This window comes from Panulirus ornatus, chromosome 22, assembly GCF_036320965.1.
Source record: "Panulirus ornatus isolate Po-2019 chromosome 22, ASM3632096v1, whole genome shotgun sequence".
NCBI lineage: Eukaryota > Metazoa > Arthropoda > Malacostraca > Decapoda > Palinuridae > Panulirus > Panulirus ornatus.
The window spans coordinates 4412234-4435333 of record NC_092245.1 but is presented as its reverse complement, the minus strand read 5'-3'; the positions used below and the strand labels follow the sequence as shown (position 1 = coordinate 4435333).

Sequence of the window (23100 nt, the reverse complement as noted above, 5' to 3'; positions counted from 1 at the left end):
TGCGTTGTTCATGTCAAAAGCGGACACTTTAAAGAAATAAATCTGATCATGATAGTCACAGTGATGACACTTGAGGAGGAGCGCCTTCCCCGTGCCACCTGACACGCTGACCATATATATGTCATCAACAGCCATACAACATGGACCATAAATCTTTATTCTTAGATTAGTAACAAAATACATCATTTGCGTGACACTGAACAATACAGGAAGTATCGAACCACACTGGGACAACGTGGCTGATTATGGTGTGTAAGTTTGTTGTTGTTATGATGAAAGAGTCGAGAATCGAAACGCTCGTATTCCACAGCAGTTGTCGTACAGTGGTTACCCAGAGGACGTTTTACATTGAACTCAGTAATGGTGTCCTTCTCACACCAATGACTGCATTTTAGAACATGAAATATATGACAACACTGAGAGGTAATAACCTGCCACCTCCATCCACCACTGCCCCTGCCGCCTGCATATCCTACTGGCACGATCATTTTAACCTGCTGTTCGAAACAATGTACGAAACAGTGTTATTCAAATCATCATTGTGGTAACCCATAGACGTGGGGTTACTGCCAGGCGCTGGTGTCACAACAACGAAGCACCATCAGGCTTAGACCATCAGCCCAAGTGGATCATCTACACTACCAGTTGACCCTCAGAGGAAGAACTATAGGCATGAGTCAGGGCGGGCTCGCTGCTGCTGCTACCGTAGTGAGGGACGTTGATGTGTCGCAGGCTACAGCTGACAACTGGTGGTCAGATGGGACGAGGAGGCGAGTCGACACGACCGTACGAGGTCAGGTACACCCAGGACAACCACACCTACAGGAGACCAACACATTCCAGTGCAGGTGGAGGTTGCAGCAGACCTCCTCCCTAATGCTGTAGCTGTCCAAGATCACCTTCAACTCCCAGTGTTTAGTTCTACAGTGCAAAGCTGTTTTCATGAAGCCGACGTGCACCATAGAACACCCACCATCATCGAAGAACTGGACGAGCCACACCATATGAGGAGGTTCACACAGCGCTACGTGATCGAGGATCTGGGGTGCTGGGGTAGGGTTATTGTCTCGTGAGAAAACCTTTTGTTCCACCACCTATGGCCAACCACACTGCTGGCCACCACATCAGACAAGATACTCCAGCCAGAGCAATTACCAGGTAGGCAGGAGCGGCCATGTCCCTGGCCACATGTGGGGCTGGCTCCATCTGTACGGATGAGGAGAGATGGCTGTGGCTGAGGCAAGAATCATCGTAGAGAAGTGTATAGTAATACAGGAGGAGGAGACTGTTGCCCCAGCTGGTGCCATGGATGGTTTTACCCTACCAAGAACACCTCACTAGGATACTATATGTGCAGGTGAGACGATTTTTGTTGTTAGGGATCACATTCTCTGACTCAATAGGTTATTTCCCTCTTTAGTTGTTCCCCTTTCCTCGTACCAGCCCCTCCTTCATCCTTCTCCTACAATTACCCTCCCATATATCCCCTCCATATAAATACCCCAGACCACTTGTTCCTGCCCCACCACACACCTCTCCTCGTCCACCCGCTGCTGTGGTCCAGGTTGCCGTCTAATTTTGGAAGGTTTCATGTAACAGCAACAACACCGTCGTCCACTTCCTTGTTTCATCATGTAATCAAGTGCCATGTTGTGATGACAGCCTGCCTCTCTTGTGCACCTACCCCCCCTCCCTGCCAACCTCGTCACATACCCACACCCCTCGTCCACTGCTGTGTGGTCCAGTTCCACACTTTTCCTTCGCTCTTGTCATAAATCCCTGTGCAGACCCTTCCTGTCACCTCCTTACTCATCACCATATTCACGCATTCTGCAGTGTTATCTGACTGTAGGATAAACACGTCACAAACTACCGAAGGGTTCCACTTCACTCCACCCCCTGACAATCACCTGTAATATATATATATATATATATATATATATATATATATATATATATATATATATATATATATATATATATATATATTCATATTACTATTTTTTATACTTTGTCGCTGTCTTCCGCGTTAGCGAGGTAGCGCAAGGGAGCAGACGAAAGAATGGCCCAACCCACCCACATACACATGTATACACATGTACATAATTCATACTTGCTGCCTTTATATATCCATTGTTGTCTCCAGATGTCTTACGTGTGCTTTATCATTTAAGACAGCAAGTTAGGCTGTCAGTCTGATGCCATAGTGTTGTTCTGTCGCCTGCCCCACCATTAATGTGACCCACCCACGACCATTAATGTGACCCACCCACGACCATTAATGTGACCCACCTACGACCATTAATGTGACCTACCCACGATCATTAATGTGACCCACCCACGACCATTAATGTGACCCACCCACGATCATTAATGTGACCCACCCACGATCATTAATGTGACCCACCCACGATCATTAATGTGACCCACCCACGATCATTAATGTGACCCACCCACGATCATTAATGTGACCCACCCACAACCATTAATGTGACCCACCCACGACCATTAATGTGACCCACCCACGACCATTAATGTGACCCACACACGACCATTAATGTGACCCACCCACGACTGTTTCTTGTCCTGGTGTTTCTGACGTACGTCGTGTGTACGTGTGTTGATCCTCTTGTCCAGGTCACCCATGATGATGTGTCATGTTAGGTGCCAACATCTGATTTCCTCTCCATTTTTTTTTTCTGAGGATTATTCACCGTTGGTATCCTGAAGGCCCAGACCTGAAGCTATTGTGTTATGTTGTGATACCAGAGCGTGGCAGTAGCTCCGTCAGTACCTCTGTATGGGTCACCACAGTCATGATGATCTAAACAACACTGTTTCGAGCATTGCTTCGAACGGCAGGTTAAAACGATCGTACCAGGTGAGGTCGTGAGGATATGCGGACGGCAGGGGCAGTGGTGGATGGAGGCAGTGGTTATTACCTCTCAGTGTTGTGATACATCTCATTTTCTAAAATGCAGTCATTAGGGCGAAGATTAAGGCAATATTGATTCAAGTGTAAGACGTCCTCTGGGCAGCCACCACACGATAACTGTTGAGGAATACGTGCGTTGTGATTTTCGACTCTTTTGTTACCAGAGAAATACACTTCTATATTTGATCAGTTAAGTTATCCCAATGTTTCTTTTTTCACGTTTTCTATTGTTTTATTTTATATAAGTTCTGTGTTTTTGACACAGCTGTAAGAGTAAAGATTACAAGTATCTTAAGGTACATTTCATGTCTTACCGTTTCATTATTACCAGAGCTGTTGCCTTAATCTCTACTTGTCGGATCTCTGTGAATTAGTTCAGCCGACTGTACATCTACAGAGTCAAAGCGGCAGTTAGTCATACAGGACATTTTTTGAGCAAATTCCATAGTTTATAGATGATAGATTTAGTGATGACACACTGAGTGAGTTACAGTAGCATAGTTGTTGACCTCCACATAATTAAGACGCAACCGAGCTGTTTACTCGCGTAGCTGTGCACTTATTCATGGATTGTTTACAACGTTCACAATGACAAGATCAGGACTGTTTTCCTATATACGACTGTTGACGTACTGTGGTGATGAACGGCTGTTCGTGAGGAGAAGGTATTACAGGGGAGGAGGTCTCTGTATCTGGGCGAGTCAACAGAGTTTGCGAACTTAACCTGGTGTTGGATGGAGAGGATGGACAGGTTCAGCGACTTGAGAGTCTCATGGTAGGTAGTGTAAGACGAGCCCAGGATGATGATGCATGACCCTTTCTGTAGTTTTTCTAGCTGGTGCGTCTGTGTAGTTATTAGTAAGGAGAACCAGGCAGGGGAGGCGCAAGTGAGCTTGGGGAGAATGAAGATGGTATAAACATTTTTTGAGCTCAGATGGTGGGACGCCCAGTGACCCTACTTTATAGAGACGGTGCTAGTGTATGTTAGCTTCGTGGTGTTTACCCTTGGCGACAGCTGCTTTGACCCTCCAGGACCGAGACTGGTTCACTCGTTCACTGGTAAAATCATCTATGGTTTCTTTTACAATCAGACTCATGGAAAGTTGACAGTCTCTTGTGAAGATGGTTGGTCCAATCTGGCGTCGTCCAAACATCCAGCTTACGGAAGGAAGGGAATATTTAAGCTTAATGGTGACCTCTGGCGGTTCCAGAGCACCACTGACGTACTCGCTCCCATCGAGGCTTGTGGTGAGTCTCATCACACCCTGATCCCCGCACCCCAGCAAGGGCAGAGGTCACCACATTACTCACCGCACTTAAAGATGCATGAAGATCAGAGATCCAGAGGAAGGCGACAAAGACAGTACCGGAATAAAGAGAACTGAGTAACCAGAGAGGTTAGAGCACACAAATTTGTCAACTACAAAAGAGAGAAGAGTAAGGGTTGGCATATCACAACCTTCATGTCTTAAACCAGGTTGACGTCAATAATGAACGCTTCTTCGAAAAATACGCAGGTAAAACAACAAGAAACCATCACTTGACAGCGAACAAAAAATGTTAGTAGAAAAGATGTCACAACTTGCCTTTACCGTACAGAAGTAGAGGACGTCTGGGATAAGGCGAATAAGGAAATTGTGAAAATGTAAACATAATGTTTACAAGTTGTGTGACAGGAGAGAACGTTCGAGAGACTGTAGAAATAGGTAGTTCTTGTTACGAGCCATATATCATCACGAGCACGACAGCATAGGTTTATATTCTGGGCGCGACAGTCGGCCCACAGTCAATCCCAGTAATTCATCCTCTCCTTGGGGTTGGTCTATAAAAGGGCAACAGCATCACAAGAGCTATCCTCCCTAACTCGGTTATTTCTGACCTAATTCATACCCCACATCTCCCTTACGCAAATCGGTTCTCAGACACAGTCCTACGACTCCATTTCCTATAGACAACTCGATAACCACAAACGGAGACAACCCTACAGTTCTTGACTGCCAGACATACAACCAATAACTTTCACTTCACAGAGAATCGAACACCTTCGCTTCCTCCCAAATAACCCTCAATCTTCACTTCCCTATATGCAGTCGAACCATTCACCTCCTCACAATGTGTGCCGCAGATCGGCAGATCTTGCACTCTTATCCATCGTCTGGACGTTGAAGTAATAGAAGATACAGACAGAGTGCAAGAAGGTGGGCTCGGGAGGGCTCAGATCCCGCGTCCTATGGAAGGTCCTCTTAATAACACAGAGCCAGTGGGACTCAAGGTTTGTGGTTGACCCTACTAGTGACGGGGGTTGAGGGGACCAGCTAAACCGAATGCCTTTGGTTGATCAGTGGAGTCGAGGTCTTACGCTCGATCATTTTGTCGACACGCACCAGTGAGGCCAATGACCCACCAATGTGGAGTTCATTGTGTGGTAAAGATCAAACCTCGCACCGTCAAAGGTTACCTTCTCTCAGTATTTACCCATGGCATGTCGTTGCCTCGTCATAACATCCTCCACTCCCCAGGACTGAGCAAGTCGTCTGCTGTGTTATTACGAGTTGATGTGCGTTGCTCAATCCTCGTTTAACAGGAACATATGGCGAGACTGAGCTCCCAAGACCTGGGCTGAGCTGGGATAATGTAATCGTTTGCTCTGGGCAGGACCAGCTGGTCTGAGGTAGGTTCGGATCAGCTCTGAGCTGGGCAAGGCCAAGCTTAAAGGGTTTGGTCAAATGATACACGAGCCACGCTGAGCTGAGTGCTATAGGTACTGAGTGATTTTGTTTTGGTATAGTAATGACTGTTTACATGACGGAACAAGAGCGAGGGAACCTGATGTGAGGCATCTGATTTTATTCTAGAATATTAAGCAAAGCGATTGTGGTGAAGGTTATGAAGATTACGAAAAAGTAGTTCACATTTATGCAGTAAAAATGCGATCCTGCCTGTCCGTTTGTCTGTCTCTCTCTCTATCTGTCTTGTCTGTCTGTCTTTGCACACAAGCAAAGTGCCAGACACAACTTCATCCATGTCTTTCCCTGGCTGCGGGGGTAATAAACTGTCGGGAAAATATTGTGTTGGTTGAGCGGAATGTTTGTGCTAGCAATATGAAGAAGTAAACTGGCGGGGGAAGAGTGGTTGGAACCAGTGAACAATGATAGCCACTGTTCAAGATATTGTGGCCAGGGAGGAAGGAAGTGGTTGTGGTGAGGGAGGTTTTGATGGCCAGGGATGGATTATTTTGACAGACCTAAAAGAATCCTTTTATTCTTTTGTTCAGTCCAGTGAGGAGAAATTTGTTGGAAGATCTTTGAACTTTTCCAGTCCACCCCTGCATTTCTCCAAGCGTCAGTAACTGACATCTTACAACACATCTTCCATTATCTAACTTCGAGTCCATTTCTATCAAATATAATTTCCCTAAATATTGCGAATTTTGTCTCCTCCTGAAGCTCTTATAAACTAGATTAAATTCTTTTCCCCAGTGTTCACATTGTTCTGCAGCGCGATCATCATAATGCTGCTAACACTGACCCTGACAATCCACAGCCTTCCAAGTTCCGGGACGGTAAACTGTGGCTTTCTTCCTGATATTTCCAGTAACCCGCTTATTTCGTCCCCATCGCTCACTCTCAGGATTCTCCTCCATCCACAGTCCTTTGCCCGCCCCACCAGCCCACACTTGCATGACAACACCAACAAAAGACGTGAAATAACGTCAACTCAACAACTGCTCTCTTAACCCTACATCTTAACCCTACACCGCAAACTCCCTTCTCGATGCGCCTCGCAATCTCTTCTTCATCCTTTCACCACATTTACCACTCCCCTCCCCTCCCTCCCTCGCCACCTACACACACATCCTCTGCTGTTACAACCTTCCACAATCCGTTCCTCTTCAACTCTGTGATGCCCCTTTCCCATACATAAGAAGAGCGCATCGTCAGTACAGTTATGCTTAACCAAATGCTCAATAGCCTTTCTCACGGCACACTCTGAGCCACAGTCACGGCACAGTCTGAGCCACAGTCACGCTTCTCCAGAAATCTGTTCTTTTACCTCCGCCAGCCAACTGCCATTTTTTCAGTGTTTTGTCTTGCACGTACTGAGCACGTCACAGTACCTCTGTCACTGAACATCTCTACGCCAGAGAGGTGTTACAGAGGTACAGGGGCAAAAACAGAGAGGCAGAGAGATCGTCAGTTTCTTTACAACCTCATAATCTACCCCGAGGCCCTTACCATGGGTCAACTGCTGCTTCTTGACTGAGCTACAAGCATGAACAGGGGAATGTCTGCTCCTCTGAGATAAGAAGATCCTTTTCATCTGCTGACGATGGTGCAGCCTCGTCGGAGGTGAGTTCTTGCTCGCGTTGTTGTAAGCGAGACCAGGGACCACCTTACATCAGTGGTTACAAGAGCTTTCGCAGACGGACACCATCCAATCATGATAGATGACGGAGTGAGGGGCTGGGAGAGCAGTGAGGGGGCTGGGAGAGCAGTGAGGGGGCTGGGAGAGCAGTGAGGGGCTGGGAGAGCAGTGAGGGGCTGGGAGAGCAGTGAGGGGGCTGGGAGAGCTGATAGTAAGTTTCATAGCTGGATGAACTGAAGGGAGACACGACTGTCTGGTTCACTGGTACCTCCTGGAACAGATGACTGGTACTTCCTGGAACAGATGACTGGTACCTCCTGGAACAGATGACTGGTACCTCCTGGAACAGATGATTGGCTAAAGTTATAATTATGAAAAAGCCTGTGTTGAGGGGGGGGAGACTCCCTATCGAAGCCATATTTCATATGTGTGCGTGACTCTGCTGCTGAACGTAGTGCAAAGGAAGAGGATGGAAGGATGAAAGACATAGTCTCCTCGTTGTGGAAACTGATGATATTTTGTCTTTCATTACGACCAACATACGGCAGTATGTTGATGTGCAATTCATTCTGATACATCATACGCTTCTCGTCATCTTTCAATAGTGGCCGAAAAAATACGCTTCACGTAGGAGTCGGGGAATTCACAGACGAGTCTACATCCTGACTCGTGACATGAGTTACCCGGGTGAGGTTGCCTGGTGAGTGACATGAGTTACCCGGGTGAGGCTGCACGAGATAACAGCTTGAGAACATGACAAATGGTTTTTACCCTGATGGTCGTCAGGATCTTACCATGATAACTACCCTTCAGAGATGGCGGTGAATATGATGAACAGTGTCAGTACACAGCGGGGGTTAATCTTGGGTCGCTACACTGCGTCATATTGCCAGATGCCACGCTATTGTGAGCGACGTTGTTCAGTCTCGTCGGTCCTGTGACCCTGGTGATGCATGCTTCAGTGTTAAGTCCACAACTTTACTTCCTCTGTGATGAAAAAGCAGCAATGAAAACTAAACGCTGAGTTGTGATGACGTTTTGTCTAACATATGGCTGACGAAAACATCTCCAGCGTTGGCCTTCTCTTGGTTCATCTACTCACTGTCACCAGGTCTGCCCTGGACCCCATTCCCGAACCTGTTGCAGGTTTTTAATCACTTTATGATGAACAATTATCATTTTGATGCACAGTTATCACTTTATGATGAACAGTTATCTCTTAGATGAACAGTTATCACTTTATGATGAACAATTATCATTTTGATGCACAGTTATCACTTTATGATGAACAGTTATCTCTTAGATGAACAGTTATCACTTTCTGATGAACAGTTATCTCTTTGATGAACAGTTATCACTAAGATGAACAGTTATCATTTATGATGAACAGTTATCACTTTATGATGAACAGTTATCACTTTGATGAACAGTTATCACTTTATGATGAACAGTTATCACTTTGATGAACAGTTATCACTTTATGATGAACAGTTATCACTTTATGATGAACAGTTATCACTTTGATGAACAGTTATCATTTATGATGAACAGTTATCACTTTATGATGAACAGTTATCACTTATTGTACATAATCAGTTAAACGGATCACCAGCTGGTTGACTGATGACGACACTCTCGTAGTATTCAATTTGTACATCTTTACACTCGGCTCTGTCGTGTCTTACCTTTGATGACCGTGTTAATATAGCTTAACAGATAACTGCAGCATCGCTGACTATGTTGCACAGACATTTAACAAAGATTAACACTATACAACTTTATTGTTAGAGCTTTGTTTGTCCTAGTTAGTGCCAGCTATGTTAGTGTATTATGCTCAGGTAGTTTACTAGGTGTTAGACTGTTCATTCTCACTGGACAGGTAAGTCAGACCCGGTGTGTTTCTTAGGGTTAGGTTCACCGTTACAACGAACTATTATGATCAGAGGAACAAAGGTTGTGCCCAACCTGGTGTCTGATGGATAGGACATGTGTCAATGTAATGGTTGTCATGGTCATGCCTTCTCTGAGGCTCCGGTCTAAACTCATTGACTTTTGCGAGGGTAAAAGCAATACGAACATCGTTCTCTCTCTCTCTCTCTCTCTCTCTCTCTCTCTCTCTCTCTCTCTCTCTCTCTCTCCCAGAGTCACCGACAGCTGGCCGTCCGAGATGAAGACCACCGGTAAATAAGGTCAGGGGAAGTAAGTGTACTTGAGGAAACATCTTTCTGGTAGAAATGTGTAAAGATTTGGGTAACTGCCACGTTGATGGGCTGAGGTTCAAGAGTTGATCTACTGTGAACATCTGTGGTCATCAGTCATCCTCCTCAACAAACCAGTATCTCGTGCGGCAGCCATGGCTAGTGTTGGCGAAGCTTGCCCGTCCACCATCCACCACACCTCATCATCTGCTTCGTGGAGGACAGCTGACGTCCTCGGTCGAACTGGGTAAAACTAGACTTGCATCCGTACGTTTCCTAGCGTAAGACCAGACGTGAGAACATTATGCTGTTCATCTGACGTGACATTCCCGCGAGGCGCACGGTGCAGGAGTGGCTGTGAGCAAGACATCAGGAGGTCCAGCCTCTATACACCTGCTGGACTCGCGGTGATAATGCCCGACTGACGCTGAGGCTGGCTGGCGTCCTGCTGTGTGGCTCTTGTGTCCTCGAGTCTGACTCTGATTTTGTAAATTTCAGAATTACTGAAGCAGACATGTGATTGTCTGCCGTTGTAGACAGACACAGACATCTGTGCACACTTCGCGTCTCCTCTCGTTGTCCAGCAACTGTTCATTCCCTCAGCCGTAATGGGACTATACTCATCCCCTCAGCCAGCCTGTGACAGAAAAGTCGTCAGAGTCTTTCCAGCCTGAGGACCAGCAGTTGTAGACGTTGGTCCGCGCTGCGGGTGACTGACTGTGGCAGAGGAACATGACTGGCCACAACTCCCGAGACCTTGAGGCTGGCCATGACCAACTGCGTTCACTGACCCCGGCCAAGGATGGTGTGCCTCCTGCAGGGCTGCAGGTTTTTATATCCTCGTAGACACTAACTGAAAATTTGTACTTCATGGTGGGAAAACGAGACTGTAGATATATCTATTTCCAGAGAATGTCTGAGAGAGGCGATGACGTGTGTCACAGAGGTATGAGTCTGCCTAGAGGACAAGCAAGTCTGCTTCTTCAACAAGATGACTAACTCCGTCTCGTTCTGTAACCTGTTCCCAGCCAGACCTGGTCAACACGCGAGGCCAGCGACGATGATAGCGTTGTTGAGGATATACTTACAGGCCAGCTAAAACCCTCACCCTCACCCCAGCCGTCACCCTCACCCCAGCCGTCACCCTCACCCCAGCCGTCACCCTCACCCCAGCCGTCACCCTCACCCCAGCCGTCACCCTCACCCCAGCCGTCACCCTCACCTCAGCCGTCACCCTCACCCCAGCCGTCACCCTCACCCCAGCCGTCACCCTCACCCACACCGTCACCCTCATCCTCACCGTCACCCTCACCCCCACCGTCACCCTCACCCCAGCCGTCACCCTCACCTTAGCCGTCACCCTCACCTTAGCCGTCACCCTCACCTCAGCCGTCACCCTCACCCCAGCCGTCACCCTCACCCCAGCCGTCACCCTCACCCCCACCGTCACCCTCACCCCAGCCGTCACCCTCACCTTAGCCGTCACCCTCACCTTAGCCGTCACCCTCACCTCAGCCGTCACCCTCACCCCAGCCGTCACCCTCACCCCAGCCGTCACCCTCACCCCAGCCGTCACCCTCACCCCAGCCGTCACCCTCACCCCAGCCGTCACCCTCACCTCAGCCGTCACCCTCACCTCAGCCGTCACCCTCACCTCAGCCGGCACCCTTAACCTAACAGCAACCCCTATACAAACAGCCATCACCCCAGCTACGATCCCCAATCAAACCCCAAACCTCTTTTTTTCTTTTTTCTTCCTTCTATATGGTGGTTAGACGGGGAGAGGACAGATGAGACAGGGGAAGGATCTTGTTAAGAGGAAAACATTATTGACATGTGTACAGGTGTGTGGGTGTCAGTTTGTGATGCTTGCAGGTAATATTCTGGAAGCGTGTTGTAGGTGCCTGATTCATATACACCTGACAGACTGGGGTTGTGTATGTGTTGGTGTTGTAGATTTGGTTTTTTGAAGATTTACTGTGCCATGCTAAACATTGTTCATTGTGTACATCGATGATCTGATGACTGGAGCCTCCCGTGAGTACTGTGAGGCTTCCGGGGAACCAATGGTGTTCCGTGTTTGTACTGTTGTCCAGATCTCGGGTTTGTCTGTCAGTTTACATCATCGTTGTCTCCAAGTCTCCACCATACATTTCAAGCTGCTTCTCTTAAGTGAGAATCGACTGTTTTAAGCTTCAATCATTGGTAATGTTCGACGGTGTTTTTACTGTAGGAGTATTTTTCATTTGTGACGAATCGTAGATCCTTATTTTTCTTTTCTTTAATCCTCTGTGACTTCAGCATGCGTGAGTTGGAGACTAAGAACATTGGTGTAGGTGAGGACAGGTATTATCATGGACTTAACTAGATGTAAATTCTGATTTTCTGGAAGGTGCCAAAATCTGTATAGACTTGTCAGGGACGCATTTTCTTGAGCGGATCTCATACTGATGTGCTGTGCTATCATACCCCTTGATGTTGATATGTGAGCCAGGATTCTGCGGTTCTTCCCACGCTACCTTCTGTGGTTATATCGTTGGGTTTCATCCTTCCTAACGCCAGTATGGCAGTAAATTTGTTTATGTTCGTTTTTGTCTTCCGTTCCTTTTTCGAGTGTTTGTCTGGTTGCCTCAGAGTGTACTGAACGGGCGTGTTCTGAGAGTCAGTTGTTCAAGACTACCATCTGAGTGGCGTCGTCGGCATAGACGTCCATGTTCATGGCACCAGCTGGTGGGGGGAATGTCAGCTGTGTAAGTTATGACAGGACGCTGCCCTGGAGGAACCCAACTCGGTAGGGGGAATCTGGGTGACATGCTGCGGTGCCGTGAGCTGGTTTAGAAAGTTATACAATAGCCAGGTTGTAGTAGGGCTGGTTTAGAAAGTTATTCAGTAGCCAGGTTGTAGTAGTTTATATTATACAATAGCCAGGTTGTAGTAGTTTATATTATACAGTAGCCAGGTTGTAGTAGTTTATATTGTGGGCTGATTATGCTCACTGTGTGAGAGGGTTTATTCACGTCTTTTTGTACAGCTGTTGAATTTATTCCTTGTCCTCCGGATATGACCATTTTTTCTGCCGTAATCGTGATTGCTGAGGTGGCTTCTTACTGCTACCGAACCCGTATGATCAGGGTGATGGAGAGTGTTTTCAGGATGTTCTTTTGGCTTTAGGTTTGCAATTCTTTCAAAAAGTTTCCCTCGGGGCTTCTAGGAGAGACATGGGGAGGTATTTCTTAGGGTCTGTTTCTGGCTCTGGTATCACTGTTACTCTGTGAACCCCCGGGGAAAGTATCGTGTGCTCAGCATAGTCTTGTGGAGGTAGTGAAGTAACGTATCTGGGGGTAGAATGTTCGACTTGCCTCTTATGAAGTTCCGGCGAGTCAAGTACCAGTGAGAGGCAGTCGTTGGGGCACAGTTGTGCTGTGTCTCTAGTTAGATGTAGCTTTGTTCTTTCGGTGTTCCGACTCAGCCACAGTGTTATTGCATGATCTTTGTTATAGTTTCTTATTTCTCCATTCGTAACTTGAACTCTGTTAGTCATATGTTCATGAATTCTGTTGCCATAGTTTCATCATCATCAGTTCATGATTGTTAACTTCCAAGTATCTGATGTGACCTCTGTCTTTCTCACTCTGACCACAATGGTTTTAGGTCACTACATTTCTGCGCTGGGATGATGATAGCTGTTTCCCAGCGCAAGTTAAGTTGGTTTCTTGCTTTTCCCATTATGGTCTGCTGGAGGTCTTTATGTTATTGGTAGAGACCATACATCCTGCCGGAGGAGATGTCGTAGGTTAAGATACTGGTGAAACTGTGTTTAGTTTCTAGTGTCACTTGAGCAGGCTGAGGGCATGATATTGTCACGTATCTGTTCATGACGACTGCAGCTGACTACTCTTGTAGAGGGTTTCATACCACCCGTCCAGAGCCTCTTGTCTGTATCATCAGTCTGCTCCCCTGCAAGGTCAGTACTGCGGAGATTTTGGTTGACTGTTTCACCGAGTAGGTACCAGGCGGCTCTGTGGGCAGCCAGCCGCTGTGTACCGGGAGGAGGATTACATCCGACATAGTGAATATTATGATGATATGATCGACGTTTTTACGTTAGCTGAAACGGCACAGGCAGCTGAGGCCTTGATCAAGTATATATATATATATATATATATATATATATATATATATATATACTAGCCTGCGCCAGGTACCCATTCTATCGGCCAAACCCCTATGAGTGGATGAACAGATGGATTAACTGTGGACCGACTGCCGTAACCAGGATTCGAACCTATACGCTCGACCCTGGGTTGCCCGTGAATGCGTCACGGTCAGGAATGCTGACCGCTACACCACGGGAGTCATCTTGTCTGACGTGGAGACTGTGGTAAGTTCTGCCATTTTGTGGTCAGGGCTGAGTGACCTATACAGGTTAGGGTGTTGGGACCCAGGTGTTGAGGGATCTTCAGGTTACACAATGCAAAGAGAAAGTGTCAACATGACTGGGCTCATCTGACCCATAGCTACTTGAAGTCAAGTGGTGGAGGAAGACGGCTTCCCTAGTGTCACACCTGTCAATCTGATTTGATTGTGAAACACATTTTAATGGAACGTTTTCTTTTTTAACTGAAAACGGAGGGCAAATCCATTACATGGCAGGTCGGTGAATGACTTGCTCAGTGAGAACTGAGGGTAGTGGAATTTTTAAAGCAAATCAATTTCTATCATAAACACTAACGATTTCTATCAATTCATATATATATATATATATATATATATATATATATATATATATATATATATATATATATATATATATAATAATCGCCGTTTCCCGCGTAAGCGACGTAGCGCACGGAACCAGACGAAAGAATGGCCCAACCCACCCACACACACACACACACGCATATATATATATATATATATATATATATATATATATATATATATATATATATATATATATGATGGTTTTTTATCAAAATGAATTTCTAGAATATTCTAATCTGTATTAAGAGCGCTGAATAGCTTTAGAAGCTCCAGAGCTTGGCTTATAAGCCTAAATCATATAATCCAATCTAATCCCAGGTGTTAAGTGCCGAAATATTTTGTTTTGATGAATTTCTGTTTGTGGCATTTGTGGCTGGTTGGCCAAATGTTATGTCTCGCGTTCAGATCCTCAATTGACACAGGCTGGTTCTGGTAGAGTGAGATACTCACGTCTTGACGGATACGGGTTACAGCTGTGCCCACTGATATTGTGTACCAGTAATCTGCTGCAGGACTGAACGTCGTATTGTAAGCCTTTCCTGACGGCTATGACCACACCCTCGTGTGCATGACTTTAGTTGTTCAATTGGCTGGGTAAATATCCCGGGAGATAACAGGCGTGTGGTTGGGACACTATGGCCGGTTATCGGAAAAACGTCTGCTTTTTCCATCATGAATTTGTGTATAAGGTCAAAGCATCTGTTATGGTGACTTATATTTGTCACTGAGGCATACTGGCTGAAGATGGTTCCTGCTTGCTTTTGTATTCGTGACGGCTTCTCTCTGATTTGTGTGTAATTGTTGTGTCGTTGGAGAGAGGGTGAGTGTGTCGCTGTCGTGGTGCGAGCTTGTCTAGTGATGGGTCAGGGGTGTTCTGAGAGGCGGGAATGTCAACTTACCTTGTGTCAGACTGAAAAGAAAAATATTAATAGTGAAAAAAGAACATCAAGATAGGTTCATAGATTATATCTCTGACTGTTATAAAGATTATGAACCCACAAATGTAGAAGCTTTTGATGTTGATTCTGAGATTTCCATTTCTATAAACAACTTCTTTAAGCAAAGTGAGCTAAGTTCAGAGAGTAGAAAGAATGTACCTGATAATAGGCCACATTAGTACTATACTGACCCCGGACTGAAACAGCTCGAATTTGTAGCTAGCAAATGGGTAAAGGTTATAGATAACTTCGAACATCCAAAATGCTAAAACAATTTCAAGCTTCTCTTGCAGGAGCGAGGGAACGAATGACTGAACTCAGACAGAATGATTGGAAGCTGTTCGTCAGCGGACTAAATCAACACATTCCTTTAAGCCAAACTTTGAAGGTATTAACAGCATCACTGTAAAGAAAAACAAGTTTCTCATCCCAATCCGCTGCCCGAAATAGGCTCATACTTCTAGCTATAACATGCTGCCACACGAGACTAGAGATGTTTTGTACAACCAATCGAAAGAAAGACAAGATCTTACCCAATTCATGCTACAACAAGCAACATGATGACTGTGAGCAGGCCTGGGACGCGTCAGGAGCATCGTGTAAATCCATCTTGGAAGGATGGATCAGACGTATACCCAGTCAAATGTGTTCAGTAATCTGTAGAGTCCCGACGTGTGTGTCCTGCAGAACTCTGGTAATGGTCAGCTGTGTCCTGTAGATGTCCAGAATCCGAACGTGAGAATCTGTTAAGTGATCTTCGTTGAGACATTATAATTCTATGAGATCCCTGTATGTGATCAGTAGAATCTTTGAGTCTTGTATATACGATAAGATTCTCAGGATCTTCAAATCAGACCAAATGAATACTCAGTATGAATGTTGGATATGTACATTAGAATGGTTCAGTAAGGGTTCACGTTATGGACACGCTAATGCTATGAGGATTCTAGATCAGATTCATAGACGTCACTCGGAGCTTTGATGCTATTCATTACGATCCACTGGGAACCATAAGTCTTGTTTGTCTACGTCACTGGTGTCCTATGTCAGATGAAAGGAATGCTAAGCAATTGAAAAGGCAACAGAACACTGAAGGATGCCATCAAGGGCGTTTGTGAATGTGAAGAACAACAGAAGCTCATAGATCAGTGCGGTAAGAGGAGAAAGACATACGCATGTATCAAAGAGAATAACCTGTAAGCTTTTCACGTAACTAAGGAGATGCAAATAATGTCGTTTGTGAATTTAAAGTGAAATATTCATCAGATCTATCATCAAACGTATCTATGGTACCAACTTCAACTACTCTGATTAGTAAACTATTCCGTCCTGTTGAAGGAAAAATAATTCGCCTCATTCGAGATAAAACGTTTGTTCACGAGTTTAGACCAATTACGACAGGTGAATCAGTCGACTGACGCCTCACGTAGCTTCGATCGAGATGATCGAACGCAACAATGATTCTGAATCCCTGTGTTGCGTCACCTCTTAACTTTCTCTTTTCTAGATTAAGTCGTTTACGTCGGTTCTCATAGGATTTGTTCGTCAGTCAGGTAATCACTTTGACAGCTCGCTTGTGTAGGCCCTCCACTGTACCTATCTAATTTTTTTCCGAAAAAAGGATGACAAAAACTAAACAGAGCATTCAAGATGGGGACGCATGAGTGACTTGTAAAGAATAAGAATAATTTGCTTTGACTTAACTTCGATAGTCCTACCAGTGAATCTACGATCTTGGTTCGCATTTTGAAGTGTATCTGTGCACCGCTTACATGTCTGAGACACCAGACGTTACCACACACAAGACGGTTTCCTGAACAACAGCATTCTCTCAGTTCCTTGAGTCTGATCTTTGGAATGTCGTAGGATATGGTTCTAGTCAGTGAGAATCCTGCGAGTGTGGTTAGCTGAATTCTCTGAGAGCACCCGGCTGAGAGCGCCCGGCTGAGAGCGCCCGGCTGAGAGCACCCGGCTGAGAGCACCCGGCTGAGAGTACTCAGCTGAGAACACCCGGCTGAGAGCACCCGGCTGAGAGCACCCGGCTGAGAGCACCCGGCTGAGAGCCCTCGGCTGAGAGCACCCGGCTGAGAGCACCCGGCTGAGAGCACCCGGCTGAGAGCCCTCGGCTGAGAGCACCCGGCTGAGAGCACCCGGCTGAGAGCACCCGGCTGAGAACACCCGGCTGAGAGCACTCGGCTGAGAGCACCCGGCTGAGAGCACCCGGCTGAGAGCCCTCGGCTGAGAACACCCGGCTGAGAACACCCGGCTGAGAGCACCCGGCTGAGAGCACCCGGCTGAGAACACCCGGCTGAGAGCACCCGGCTGAGAGCACCCGGCTGAGAGCCCTCGGCTGAGAGCACCCGGCTGAGAACACCCGGCTGAGAGCACCCGGCTGAGAGCCCTCGGCTGAGAGCCCTCGGCTGAGAGCACCCGGCTGAGAACACCCGGCTGAGAGCACCCGGCTGAGAGCACTCTGCTGAGAGCCCTCGGCTGAGAGCACCCGGCTGAGAGCACCCGGCTGAGAACACCCGGCTGAGAGCACTCGGCTGAGAGCACCCGGCTGAGAGCACCCGGCTGAGAGCACCCGGCTGAAGGCCCTCGGCTGAGAGCCCTCGGCTGAGAACACCCGGCTGAGAACACCCGGCTGAGAGCACCCGGCTGAGAGCACCCGGCTGAAAGCCCTCGGCTGAGAGCCCTCGGCTGAGAACACCCGGCTGAGAACACCCGGCTGAGAGCACCCGGCTGAGAACACCCGGCTGAGAACACCCGGCTGAGAGCACCCGGCTGAGAACACCCGGCTGAGAGCACTCGGCTGAAAGCCCTTGGCTGAGAGCCCTCGGCTGAGAGCCCTCGGCTGAGAGCCCTCGGCTGAGAGCACTGAATCTCGTCAAGTGAATCTAATATGACCTTTGACTTGGGTCAGCAAATTTTATCAATAGAATTCTCAGATGACCTTAAGGCTGGTCAACAGAACTAACCACCTGTGGTCTGTGAACACAGTTAACAGAATTTTCTTTTGGCTCTTAGTCAAGACTACAGAATCCTCTGGGCACTTTTGAGTCGGGCTGTAGATTCTCCTGCGAAGGAACGGAGTCTGACTCATAGAATCCTTCGGAAGCACTGAGCCCAATCATTATGATGCTCGTCCGGTCCTGAATCTGTTAAACAGAATCACAGGTGAGGCATGAGTTTGAGGCAACGCTTCTGAGCTTTACAGTCTTTTGACAGACTCTGATTTCGGTCACGGAAACATTTGAGGTCGTACTGCTGTTGAATACAGTCCTACATAGGGCCATAGTCTGGATCTTCGAGGCTGGGCAACTGAATCCTTTTCAGGACCCTGATTCAAATCAGTTAAATCCTTTTTAGGGTCCTGAGTCTAGGCAGTTGAATCCTCTTTAGGGTCCTGAGTCTGGTGAACAGAATCTTACGGCAGCCTCTGCATCTAGCTTGAGATTTCGATGGGAGGTTCTGAGTCTAGCCAGAAGAGTCCCATGGGAGGTTCTGAGTCCCATGGGAGGTTCTGAGTCCCATGGGAGGTTCTGAGTCTGGCCGCAGTGCGCTGCTATAAGGGGGCGGCAGCCCAGGTGTCCGGCAGACACCTCCACAATAATGCTTCTCGGTCTCCTCATCAGTTGTCTGAATATCAGGAGGGAAGACTGGAATGTGGTCTTAATTTGTTTCTAGTTAGGATACTTTATGGGTTAAGGTCAACGACGAAGCTGGACCTGTGACGGGACAGGCTCAGTGACGGGACGAGATCGAACTGTGACGGATTAGACTGTATAATAAGACAATAACTGACTATGGCAGAACAGGAGCAACGATGGGGCAGTGTCTATAAGGCCATGACTTGTGATGGGATCGGGTCAGTGACGGTGCAGCACATGTGATGGGACCGGGTCAGTGACGGAGCAGCACCTGTGATGGGACCGGGTCAGTGACGGTACAGCACCTATGATGGTATCGGTCAGTGACGGTGCAGCACCTGTGATGGGACCGGGTCAGTGACGGTGCAGCACCTGTGATGGGACCGGGTCAGTGACGGTACAGCACCTGTGATGGGATCGGGTCAGTGACGGTGCAGCACCTGTGATGGGACCGGGTCAGTGACGGTGCAGCACCTGTGATGGGACCGGGTCAGTGACGGTGCAGCACCTGTGATGGGACCGGGTCAGTGACGGTGCAGCACCTGTGATGGGACCGGGTCAGTGACGGTGCAGCACCTGTGATGGGACCGGGTCAGTGACGGTGCAGCACCTGTGATGGGACAGGATCAGTGATGAAAATGGCCAGTGATGGGGTAGGACCTGATGAGGAGAAGTGCGTGTGATGGGAGTGACTAGTGACGGGCTCAGTCCAGAGTGACGGGGAAGGGTAGGGCTGGAGCAGCACCCTCGGCCATGAACAGGAAAAGTTAAGGAAGTTAAGTCTATATGAAGACGATCCATCCAGCCACAGCCACACCATCAGCTCACGCTGAACCTGAACCATAGTGGACATTGCACGAGTCCCTCGTGTAGCCATACTGTTGTGGTAAAGGTGTATCATGGGAGATGACAGAGAGGAAGGAGGTGCAGGACGCTATGCTGATCAAGATGAGTTGCGTGGCTCTCGTCTGACGGCGGAGACTGGCCGGCTACACCTGGTGAGATCATCCCGTGAGCCTGGGATCCTACGGTCTGGGAGGTGAAAGCATAGAGGAACTTGGGGGATATTTTGGTGGTGTGTAACTGGAAGGGTTGGGCCTGCGCTGTTCCCCTGGACATCATAGTCATTACCATGTGATGTAGTGGGCCTGCAGGGCTCACGACCACACGAATGGCTCCCATTCCCTGTTGACTCGTCTTACTTTCATGTGCCGTTAAGTAAGAATTGAATGAAACTTCACAATAATTATAACTTCCATGTAGATGGGTCTGGGGTGGCCTGCTGTTTCTTTTTTTTTTTCTTTCTTTTGTGTGTGTGTGTGTGTGTGTGTGTGTGTGTGTGTGTGTGTGTGTGAAGACTCACATTTTTCCGCTGTGTACAGAAATGGAACACATGTAATTGTTATGGTTTATAATGTGTAACGTGAACTGAATACTTCAAGATTCTTAATGTGTTTTTGTCCTTTGTTTAAGATCGTGATTATCAAATCCGTTGATAATGATAATTCTTTAATGTTTCTTCATGAATGATGAGGAAAACCATGTTCGATGCGACTGGTCGACTATTCCTTAATGCAACTGATGTTCAGTGCTTGAGTGATCATGTTCGCTTAGCCTTCAAGACCTTGGATGCACCATCTAGGCCTGCCTGCTGGAATGGTATGTGAGAGACATTAAAGTTATACATTTTTGTCTTGATCAAGATAAAAAAGAAGAGGTGGTGAATGCCTCGCTTAAAAGGAGGTGCGGCAAAGTGACTGGAGTGGATGGGATTGCAGGTGAATTCCTCAAGAAAGGGGATAATAGTGTTGTTAATTGGTTAGTCAGTATTGCAGTGTATGTATGGCTCCAGCTGAGATGTGATGGTTTGTACAGTGCTGATGTATCAAGGGAAGGGGGGACAAGACTAACTGAGCGAATTATAGAGGTTATTTGTTGAGTACACCTAGTGAGGTGTGCAGTATGAGAGCGGTGACTGAGGTGGTAGTACTACACACACAACATCATGATGAGGAGGAGCAAAATGGCTTCATGAGTGGCAGAGGATGTGTACACCAGGCGTTTCCTTTGAAGAATTTCTTGGAAGTACTGAGAGAAGGAAAAGAATTTGTATGTGGCATTTATGGATCTGGAGAAAGCATGTGATATGACTGATAGAGATACTTCGTGGAAGGTGTACGAATATAAGGTGTAGGGGAAAGGTACTATAAGCAGTGAGGTGTACTTATCAAGAGTGTAAGGCGTTTGTGCGAGTAGGAAGAGAGTGAGTGGTTCCAGGTGAAGGTGGGTCTACGTCAAGGGTGTGTAATGTCACTGTGGTTGTGCGAGCTGTGTATCGACGGAGTGATCGGGCAAGTAAATGCAAATGTTTCGGAGGGTATGGTTTGCACTCTACTGGAGGTGGGGTGGTCTGGAAGATGAATCAGTTGCGGTTTGCGGTTAACACGGCTCTTGTGGCAGACTTGAATGACATACTGCAGAAACTGGTGTCTAAATTTGGAAGGGTATATGAAACAAAAAAAGTTAATTTGATATGAAGAAAAGCAAGGTGATGAAGCTTAGCAGGGCAAAGTGACAGTTCGGTTTCAATGAGTTTGAGTGGATGGATCTGGGAGGAAGTAGGATGCTTTAGTTATCTAGTACTGTGCTGTACATGGCAGGAGTTGGAGCTATGGGAACAGAAGTGAACCATCGCGTGGGTTAGGGGGGGAATGTCCTGGATGAGCGGGAGATTGAGTGGAAAAAAAGGTTACAATCTTTAGAGGCAAAGTTGAGTATGTTTGATGGTATAGTAGTCCCGACGGTGCTGCATGGATGCAAATCATGGGCTCTAAATGTAATTGTACCGAAGCTGGTGAAAATGAAATGCCTAACGACAGTGTGTGGTGTGATGAGGGTAGCTCGAGTATATGAATAATATTGTGAAAGGAAGTGTGGTAGTAAGTGGAGTGCAAATGGGAAAGCTGCATAGGGCGTCCTGAATTGTGAAGATGATAGTGAGGAAAGACTGAGCCACTAGATACATGTGTCAGAAGTGGAGGAAAAGGAGAACACCAAGGAAGAGGTGGAAGGATGGAGTAGGAGACTCTTCGAGTTAGTGCCGAACATTCAGAATGATGTTATGCATTCACAAGATGGAACGAATTAGAGTCATGCGGTATACCAGGGGCGAAGTGCTGTCGATTGGCTGAACCTGGGCATCTGAAGTGATCCAGGGAAATTATGGAAAGATCTGTATGGCTTGGCTGAGGACAGGGGGTTAGGGGGTGTCTGGCTGTGATGCATTGTACATGACATTTAAGGAATAAGAGCCGTTTTTTCTTCTTTTCCTGGCACTAACTCTCAAACAATGGAACCATGCAAACATGCATAAAAAAGTATGTTTTTATTGTAGGTAGGATGAACATGGAACCTTGAGAGACGTTGGCACTGCCGTCAGTTACTTCTCCTGAGGCCGAGATAAAGTGGTCTAGTAACAAGCTGGTGGCATGGAGCAGCGTCCTTTGTATGAGTGAATTCTGACTGGGTTGTGTCAAGTGGCGTGTCCCTCGTCCACCCAGTAGCTGAGCCCTGCAGATATCTCGTGCCTGTACATGCTAGTTCCTGGGTCAGAGCACAACATCCTATACCAGCCGGGGACAGTAACCATGGCTGACCCTCGCTCTCAGGTTACCATGAGCGCGGCTGGTTCTGTGGCCTCCCACGACCTCCATTAGAAGAGGAAAACTCTAACCACAGCAGTTCCAGTGAAGTGCTTGTAATGATCGTCAGCGCCTGTAATGACGGCAGTGATCATATTGATCTCTGAGAAAAGATAGATCAGTACGAAGCTCAGAAAAATGTTTTTTAACTTTTTTTCAGAGAGGAGGGGAAGGGGGGGGGGGGGGAGGGGGTGGTTGATCATGTTACTTCATTGATTTGTGCTGGTGTCCCTGCCTGGTTTACTGTGCTCCCATACTCACTCTCTGAGCGGTAGCGCAATAGGATTACAAGGGTCACAAAGGGTCTTAGTTACGATGGATGATGGTGGTCATCAATCCCATCACGATGGATGATGGTGGTCATCAATCCCATCACGATGGATGATGGTGGTCATGAACTCCATTACGATGGATGATGGTGGTCATCAATACCATCACGATAGATGATGGTGGTCATCAATACCATCACGATGGATGATGGTGGTCATGAACCCCATTACGATGGATGATGGTGGTCATTAATCACCATCACGATGGATGATGGTGGTC

The 23100-nt window shown here is 47.1% G+C and overlaps 1 long non-coding RNA gene across 1 annotated transcript in view; it reads left to right on the top strand.

Moving 5' to 3' along the window:
* The first annotated feature begins 620 nt into the window (after positions 1-620).
* LOC139756471 (uncharacterized) overlaps positions 621-23100 on the top strand; it is a 53218-nt gene continuing 30738 nt past the window's right edge. The window contains exon 1 of the long non-coding RNA XR_011714352.1: positions 621-1357. This is a non-coding gene — a long non-coding RNA (uncharacterized lncRNA). The remainder of the gene's footprint in view (positions 1358-23100) is intronic.